A 10,226-nucleotide genomic window follows, 5' to 3' on the forward strand; every position below is an offset into this window, starting at 1 on the left:
AGACTGTATAAGAACCAGAGTCCTCATATGAGCTGAAAACAAGTAAACTGCTTACAATCATTCAATACAAATAACAATAATAACACACATTGGTGGAAGCTAGAGAAGCTTAGAAAGTCCACTAAGACACTTTCTAATAGAGCAAAAATCACGGGAAATTACAGCTAGCTGGCCTCCCTATCCTATTTGCTTTGTTTCATCGCAGGTAACATCGCAGCGGATCCGCGATTTGCAGGTCCCATTGACAGATGCTATGTTATGCGTATGAAAAGTGGCGGTGATATGCTATCTCGTTCACACACACGCTGAGATGTTAGTCCTCGAAACATGGCGGGATGCCAGCTAGCTGGGAAATTAGGAAGATTTCAAGAAGTCCCTGACAGAGTACAATAGGTAAATCGGGAAATCAAGACTTTTGTCTTGATAGTTCGAGGCACTTTTGTCTTGATAGTTCGAGGCATATGTGTGAACGAATCGAAAACACTGCGACTTTTGCTAGGTTACAGAAAGACCTATCTAAAGATCACTACAACGGGCTAGGGAGACCGTGGAAGAGTATGGTACTTTCACCAGAAACTCTCAGGACACACTTCCCAGGGTCTTTCACTATCAACACTGATGAAAAGTAAGATCGAACTGAAATATCGCCTGGCCCCAATATGACTAGGAGGATAAGAGCTCAGGAGTTAGCCTTCACCATATTTAGTGGACCGAGGATCGAGTGAGCAATTGATTTATTCCAGCCAATTAAATCTCTGGGGATGGATGAAATATTGCTGATAATGTTCCAAAAGAGTAAATCGTTAGTTATTTCACTCATTACCGAGATCTGACACTAAAGTCTATACCTACCAGCTGGAGGCAAACTAAAGTTAAGTTTATTCCAAATATTGGAAGGCGAGATAAATCGCTTCGGAAAACTTTCAGAGCAATCAATTAAACATTTATATTGTTAAAAATTTCAATTTGCTTATTGAAACAACAAATCTACTCTAGATCCGTTGCAAATGTTGGTGAGCAAATATGAGAGGTCTATTTAAACAAAAGCAATTGCCTTGACCACATTTCGCTACATCAAAGGAGTATTTGATAACGCCTATCATCATCCAATGCGGACACAGTACAGTTTTGATGATATCATTGTAAATTGGAATCCCTTGAAAACTACTATTGTCCTTTTTACACGTAAGAAGAAATACACTTTACAGACATTACGGTTCAAGGCACTGGCAAATCGTTATGTACTCGGCAAGTTTAACACACGTATGTACTCGGCAGGGTACTTTGCGGGGTAAGATTGGAAAATTTGACTATTTTTATTATAAGGGACCTAAAGAACCATTGGTTCTCTTATGGTTGCTGTAAATCCGGATCCTCGGAACCATGTTCAAGATCGTGAATCTGCTCCGGAATGGACATTTCGGACAACTTATCACATGGACTCAAAATGAATAAAAATCAACTCCTGGAGTGATTCCATGAGTTTTGATACCAATGTTGGTCAGTTTAATTGACAATTGCTCTAATTTGTCTCACCGGAACATGCTCTCAAAGATCCGGATTCACAGGAATCAGATGTGGTCATTGGTTCATGTCAAGTAGACAGATTTTCCAATCTTTTGACGGATCAAGATCGAAAATCGGTCAAGAGTTGTCCGACTTCTCAATGGTCTCTATCCGAGCGACCATGTAGACTTGAGAATAAAACCTTGGAACACCTACTTTGCGAATGCTGAGTATTAATACAACGCAGATTGCGTATCCTCGGTAAAGGATTCCTAAGTCCATCCAACATATGGAACGTAAGCTCTTTTCAGAAATTATACTCTTTTCGAAGCGTGATACCTGACTGCGATATATGTGCAAATCAAATTGGATATCAATTTGAAAATAGTCATGTGCCAAATTGAATGCACCTTGAGAAAGACGGAGCATACCGCAATAGAGCTACTATCAATGGTCGCATGGTTCAGTCTCCTACAGAAAAAGTTAAAACATATGCAGAGGTCCTTTTATACAAAAATGGTCGAGTTCAGGTGATAAGATATTAAGAATAAAATGGTTCTTTTATATTGTACTGTCTTTTTTTTTTTTTTTTTGAACGGATTTAAAGTGATGCGAATTATTAAAACATCTTCTTTAATTAATTTTTTCTACAAATTGTTGTCTCCTTAAATTTTGGGAATAAACTTTCCTGCAATCAATCCGTCACAAAATTTAGTTGTTGTTAACCTTCTTCTTATTAGTGATCTTATTTTGTTTTAGTGAATGTTAATGAATTTAGTATACATGATAAAAAAAAGTATAATCACAGAATTTCACAAAACCGATTTCGTTCAGCTAAAACACGAACATTTACCAAAACAAAATAAGATCACTAATAAGAAAGTTAACAACATCTAAATTTTGTGACGGATTGTTCGTCGGATTTTTCAAAATCCATTATAGTATCTATGAACTCCATAGACAAAGAAATTGAGGTCATTAAAACTTTTCCATTCAAATATAGCTTGAGCTTGACGACCGCACATTTCGTACTTGCTCCTCCATGACAGGTTTTTTTCCTCTACCAGACGGGACTCGAACCCGTAATCGCCAATGTCTCCGGCATGCTGTTTAGGTTACCCTCTACCCTCTACTATTGTGTCTTGTTCCAAGCACGCCTCGGTCAACCACACACACTGCCTTGTGGAAGTATTTATTTTAACTGCGATATTGTCGCGTTCACACTTCGTATAGCGACTTACTATATTTGCTGATTAGAGTCGGAAAGACAATTCAATTGGTTGCGGACCTTCCACCAAAACGCATCTAACGGAAAAGCTCCGTTGAGCTGAGATTACTTCCTGAACTAATTACATTTTATGTCTCATGACTTACATTTTAAGTTTTAGTGAAAGAGGCAATGTATGTATTTTTTTGGTGATGTGATATATGAATGAGGACATAGGGTGTGACTTAGACTTAGAAAAATATTTCCTCATTCAAACGGGACTCGAAATTAATTGAATACATTGCCTACTTCACTAAAACTTAAAATGTTAGCTATAATACAGAAAATGTAATAAGTTCATGAAGGCATCACAGTGCTTGTTGCCGGAGACAGAGTTTACCTCTGCAATTCCCCGACTGCGACGGAAAGGAAGGGTTTGGTCACCGTGGTAAGTGATGAATCAAACAATGTTGCGCGCGAAGTTAGTTCATTACGACTGTAAGCCAAAGACATATTGCGTAGCCGTTATGCGTTATGCCGTTGCGATGTAGTCAGTATATAAGTGTGGAAGACAATTGAAGAGAAATAATAAGAGAGAACAACGTAAAATAGCGGTTGTCAACCTGGCGTACGCAAAAGAAAAATCAGCAATGGCGGAATTAGCATTACTCTTAAAACATGACTGTAGCAACCAAACAAATCATAGTTCTATTTAAAACCTAAACTAGACTACCACAACATGATCTACCGATACTCTCTTCCACTCTGCGTGGAAATTCCAACCCAAGGGGGTACAATTGATTTAGAAATATCGTCATAGGGTACGCGGACAAAAAAAGATCGAGAACAACTGCAATAATATAATAAATTGATAAGTAGAGACAGTGGTAATTCGCGGTAAAAAAAATAAAAATTCGCGGGTGACAAAATAGAAATATTCAAAATTCGCGGAAATTTCGCGGTAACTTTTTTGTTCAGCGGTAGTAACCGTGATTGTTTGGTGGAAGCAAGAAACAAATGTTTTGTTTAATTTATTATACGGTCATTTAACCGTACGATCCATGATTTCTTTGTATTACTGACTAAAAGTACATAGTGTGTCAAATTGTCTCCATTCATATTTGGTATCTACAGTTTCCGTAAACCAATAAGGAAATCGGGAATCCGGAAATCGATTGCTAATCGGAAAAGTCCAGGAGAACGTCCACGATCCGGATACCTAGCAATTTAATAATACCAATCTCACTGTCAGGTATTTTTGAAAATGCTTGTTTTTACTTTGTTCATCTTGCAACCAGGCTGACAAATTCGCATTGTAAGAGAATAGTAGTACTGTTTCATCTTCTTGGTAACGTAGGAAAAGGCTTCCCGTTGTCATCGAGACGCCCATTAATCTTCAGCTCTTTCGTGATCGTTTCATCAACACTCCTCCCATTGCGACTTAAACCACGGGGTCTTTTTATTTTTCAAGTGCCGAAAATTCACTTAAATTTTTACATTTTTATTATTAAACGTTCAGTACCTTCTATATTTTGAAGAGAATAATGCTTAATAAACTTGCAACAATAAATTATAGGTCAGGAAGAAAGACCACGTGGTCATTTCGTTAACCCCCCCACCCCCGTGCGTGGTCGTTCGTGGTCTTTTGACAATCTCCCCCCCCCTTTTTATGACCACGTGGCTTAGGAACGGCCCCTTACCATGAATTTCGCAGGTTTCAAATTGGTATGTTTCATGATGGACATAAATTGTTGCTGTTTATCATTACTTTCGCGGCATTTCGCGAATTTTTGTAAATTTCGCGGCCGATGCTGGATTTCGCGGTACTCGCGGCTTCCGCGAAATCGCGATTTACCACTGTCCCTATTGATAAGGTATGAAAATCCGTATTTGTGGGTAACAATTTTTTATTTTCATAATAGAGCAGCGGTTCCCAACCTTTCTTGTCCGCGTACCCCTGGTGATATTTCCCAAATCAAGTGTACTCTCTGGCTTGGAATGTGGAATGAGACAATAGTGGTAGATCATGTTGTGGTAGTCTAGTTCAACTTTCAAGTTGAACTATGGTTTGTTTGGTTGCTACAGTCATGTTTTAAGAGTAAGTTTGAACAACAAATGAAGTATTATAAAGATAAATTGCTTTCTCCGTCATGATACTGATTTTCTTTAGCGTACCCCAGGTTGAGAACCGCTATCCAATTTCATAATTCGAACCTTTACGTTTGATCAGAAGTAAGAATGGCAACTCTTAAGAGACTTAATTTGATCGAACGGTATCCGACTGATACATATTACATGTTGCATTTATGAGAGCTCTATCGGTCCGGCTCGGCTGGATGCCCACAAGAAACTATTTTTTGTACGTCCATATAGAGAAACTGGGTAAATTTTAGGAGCTTGAAATAAAGGCGGAGCTGATTTTAAGATAGCTCTAGAACAGAATAAAAAGAGATTCATTTGTCGTACAAAAGTATTCCAACATACGAAACAAAATTTCACGCAGGTTGAAAAATGAGAGGACTGGAAATAAAGGTGTGGCCTATTTAATTATGTCAGTGCGGATATCGGACGCGATATAACCATGACGTATTAGTACGATTATTGAATAAAATTTGCACTTACACTAATCGGCCTTTTTCAAGGCTACTAGATGTATTTGGAAGGGCATGATGAATATATTTTCAATGAATTTCAACTGTGATTGGAAGCCGCTTCTCAAACACGCGCACTAATGTGGACAATCCTGCAGTAGATACTTTGTAATTCAGAAGTGGAGTATAACAGCAACCAAAACACACACACCAAAAATGAAAAGAGAAATGTGATTCACTTGAATTTTTGAAAACATGTAAAATATTGGGTATTTAAAATCATAAAATACAGATAAACTTAAACAACAACAATTCGACTTCATTCTTGTTCTGGGTACGGCAGCGAGTGAAACCGCATAACTGCACATAGCTTTTGCTATTGTTCTTTGTCGTCACATAAAGGTAAACATCATCTGGAGCAGAGAGCTGATCACCATCAAATTGATTAACCCCAATCAGGGTATTCCCAAACCTATTGCAAGAAAAACATTGACTTGAGACAGACTGTCTTATAAACAACCTCTTGAACTTTTTTTTAGTAAAATGAGCTTTTTCATGTCGAGAAAACAGAAACGAATATAGAGCCGAAACCTTAGTATATTACGCCAGCGGCGATAAATTAGTAGAAATTAAGGTTACGGTTTTCCCACTGATTGATCGGCAACCTGAAATACATTTCTTATGGAAAATTGAAAAAAAAAAACAATTGGTGATGATACGTTCAGGGCACACGGTCTATTCATCCAAAACACGCAATTATAGGGTGGGTAGGGGCAAAATAAACCCTTCCCATGCCCTTCGCAGTATGAAACTATCACTAATCGATTTGGTGGCAGAGCAACAAAAGCTTTGCCCAATTTATTTAATTACACTAAAATTTAGTATGAGAAAAATATTTATTTGACGAAGTAAAACTAGATTTTTGTTTTGAATTCTATAAGACTGTGGCATTCCTAAATGGCAACAATATTCAATTTATATTTGTATATCATAGGAATACACAACTCTATACATAGACCAAGTTATTACCAAAAGAAATAAGCTTGAAATTGTGTTTTTTTTTCTCTCATTTACTATATATTCGGAGGAATTTAGTAAATATAAAGCGGAGAAATTTAGAAATATAAAGTTTTAGCTCGAAACTACATCGCTAATGACGCTGCAAAATCTTACTTTTCAGTTTCATACTTTTGAGAAATAATGTTCTCAGCAAAACTGCCGATAATTTTATCAAGAAAAACTTTGCCGAAGACACTTTTCTTCTTATTTTTTGAAGATATAACGATTGTATTAAACAAGCCCTTAAAATTAGATTTTTTTTAATATCCTAAAATGTAACATTTAGAAGGCAATAATGTTCAACATACATTTTTATATTATCGAAAAACACAACTTTGCAAATATATATTTTTTGGCAATAACTCGGTCTTTAAAATAGCTAACTTTTTTGTGCCTCTTACAAAGTTGCGTGTATCGATAATATACAAATACATACTGAACATTGTTGTCTCCTAAATGTTTTTTTTTTTTTTTATTTTAATAAAATGTAATTTTATGGACTCGTCTAATATCAAACGTTACTACGTTAACGTTACAAACGTTTTCAAAACTGGAGCAGTTACAACAAAAATGTCTTCGACGAAGTTTTTAATGATAACATCTCTAAAGTACAGGACTGAAAAGTAAGCACTAAAAAAGCAGCGCCACTAACGGCGGAGCTACGAGCTAAAGCTCATTGTCATTCTCTCAGGCTTTCTACACGCAAAAGTTGGATGGTGCGAAACCAGTACAAAATTGTGCGTTTTCAGTGCAATTGTTGATGTGGTTTGCAACCAGTACAATGATTGCGTGTTTGGTATAACGCAAAAAATGCTCTAGCGTTTTTTCTATGTATTTGGCCGCTTCAAACTACTACACTTGAAAAATTTCAACTGGTGTTAGTATCGACATGTTGATTTGTACTGGTATTGATAATGTTTTTCCAGAAGGCTGCTTTCGTCGACGCAGTGTAACCAGTAATCAATACTGATAATTTGTTCACTATTAGCTGAATAAGAATTTTACCTGATCGATTCAATCCCATGAACAAGATCATTCAAAAACAACATTGAGTAAATAACAATTAAAAAGATATTGTTTGTGTTAAAAAAATGCATTCAACTATGATTTCGTTGATTTTATTCATATGCGTTTGGTTCCACTGACTGGCATCAGCGAAAATTAACTTTCCGGCAACAATGAACGTTCAGAACACCAACAGAGCTGTCAAATCAAGGCTCCAAGTATTTTTTATTTTAAGCAACAGTTCAAGGAAACTTTATCATCACCCCATTTCAACAAGCCCTATCTATGTTTATCAGTGCCCGCAATCTGGTCAACTTAGTCCAGTAGCTTAGCACTTTCAACTAAAAGCAGAAGCAGTTGCTGGCGCAACGTTTAAGTCCTCGAAACTGCCCGTAACCAAGGTGAGCCGGATAAAACGAAAACCAACACCAAAGAAAAAAACGGCACAACGGCGACCAAGCAGGTGAAAAAGATGATGATGCATTGGACTCAAGTTTGTTGGCGTATTTATGAACCTAAGATCATTTTTTTCTTGATTTACTGTTGTTTTGAAACTTAGAAGCTGCGTTGAAAAATGTTGGGATGAAATTTTAGACGTCGAAAAGAAGGAATCAAAGGGGGTGCTAGTACAAACTATGATAAAAATGCAAGGAATGTTCTTGTCTTCAATAACCTAGTTAAATACAAACTAATATGTTTCGTAGAAATTTTTAAAACCTGCAATTTAATTCTAACGAGAAGCGAAAAAAAAGGTTCCGCCCGACACCGCCACATGAAATTTGACGCTTCTCGAGTAATCTGCAACTCTTTGCTGCGAATTTTCTCTAGTTTTTCAAACTGCAGCCGGAAGAACCTAATTGTACTGTATGTCAACGACCGGCGGCTCATCCTTCCAAGATGATGACAGTGTAGCTGCTGGCTGTTCCTGTACTTCTTGCTCGGGTTGCACCTTAATGGGAAACTTCTTGTGGGTAATTTTTGAATCGACAGCATCTGAGCATTTCATAGGGTTCCGTTGAGTGAATCAAAAAGGAAACAGAATTATGGTATTTATCCCAGTTATTTACTCATCAGATAAAAATTGTATTCTCACTTACCTTCATTATAGAGTTATCTGATCACTAGTCACAATCAAAGAACCTTGTTTCGAGCTGGCAGGTTATCTTGTGTGTTGCATCTTCTTTGACAAAATAGAATTATTGACTCAAAAACATGAATCATTTGGTTGCGGTAATAGAAAGGATAGAAGTCCATGTTTACAAGATGACATAAAAGCAGGGTGTATGAGTACACTGAAAAGTAAATCCAGTGTTGGCAGTTAACAGGAAAAAAGCGTAGCATACACTGAGAGAAAAACACTTGAGAATTTTATAAATTACAACTTATGTACATGCATAATTTTTATATCATTACTTATTGCCTGGGCGGTAAAAAATTAGAATCGGTCGGCGGTGGTAGATCCGCAAATGACAACCGCAGCTACCATATATGTACTAAACATCGTTTAAAGGCAGTATGTCAATAAAACTAGTTATTTGTAGAGTAAATACAATAAAACAAGTTCACGATTTCGGGCTCTCGTATCAAGTGCACTGCAGTGATGCCGACTTCAACATTACTTGTTGGCTGTAGAAAAAAATGAGTTTCTGATGATTCAGAAAATAGCCAAAATAAAAAAATTATAAGGAATAGACTTCAGTTTTTTGTGTTGCTATAAACTAATCTGACAACTTCAGATTACACTGGTCAACACAGGTGTGGCCCCGAAACTTAAACAAGGAAACAAATGAAAGATTATAGGTTTTCAGCCACTCCTGTGAATTTTGGTACCCCCCAGCCAATAACATTTTTTTTTCAGAGACTTAAATGAGCTTTCACGTAAACATAACATTAGAGTGACAAACCCGGCGAGCAATCACTATACGAACTCTCACGTAAGTTGACGCTTTTTGGTAATGGCTAGGAGCGCCAAAATTCATAGGAATGATAAAAAAGCTATAATCTTTCAAGGGCAGCACTTTTTTTCGTTTTTTGTCGACCAGTGTTATCCTCAACGCAGTAAAATAGATAAGAATACATCCAGTTCGAATGTAAGATTTGTAAAAAAAAACATCGTATTTATACTGAATTTGCTTCTTGCAATAACCTGGTTCCAAGGTTGTAAATTACCACTTTGGCTATGTTATTCGCAAACTGATAGTTTATTTCAGAAGCACAACTTTGAACTACTTTGTATGACGAACTTGAAGCCCTTAGTCAGTACTCCAGCTTGTCGAAGAGAGCATTGCTCGTACTCAAACACCGGATTATTAACAACCTTGCCCGGATCCTTCCCTTATGTCACGATAACTCCATCACCAATTTTTTTTTTCTCACCCTATTGAGTTGGTTATTTGGGAAAATAATTTCACTCTATACAACCACATTATCCTGAAGTCTACTTTAGGTGTGAAGATTCTTCCTATGAAAACCACTGGCTGCAATAACCACTGTTATCATTTCATCGCTTCGCAGCTATAAACTCATATTGTTTTTCAACTACCGGCCGACCAACATAACAACGGTTTTACATTGCATGACACCCATTGGACTGTAAGATTGTTTTCGAGCAGTGTTGCATTGAGTTGATTCCCCTCCAAAAATAAAACCGACTTATCCATGGTTAATTTTCTACTATAATTTTATGAACATTCTGAGCCAGTAATTCAAGAAGCGTAAAGCACCGGGCTGCAAGACCATCAGTAGAGCAACCTTTCCTTCCAGATAACAAATCGATGTTTCTCGCAACCTACAACAGCGTGTTTGCAACCGTCATAAAATTTAACACTCACCATTATCATTCGTCGATCGGGAATTGT

At 37.0% G+C, this 10,226-nt stretch overlaps 1 protein-coding gene across 1 annotated transcript in view; it reads right to left on the reverse strand.

The window, feature by feature from the left end:
- The window catches only part of LOC129724507 (uncharacterized), a 589,670-nt gene that overhangs the window by 264,229 nt on the left and 315,215 nt on the right, over positions 1-10,226 (reverse strand). The gene's annotated exons all lie outside the window — the stretch shown is intronic.

The sequence above is a fragment of the Wyeomyia smithii genome, chromosome 2 (genome assembly GCF_029784165.1).
Source record: "Wyeomyia smithii strain HCP4-BCI-WySm-NY-G18 chromosome 2, ASM2978416v1, whole genome shotgun sequence".
NCBI lineage: Eukaryota > Metazoa > Arthropoda > Insecta > Diptera > Culicidae > Wyeomyia > Wyeomyia smithii.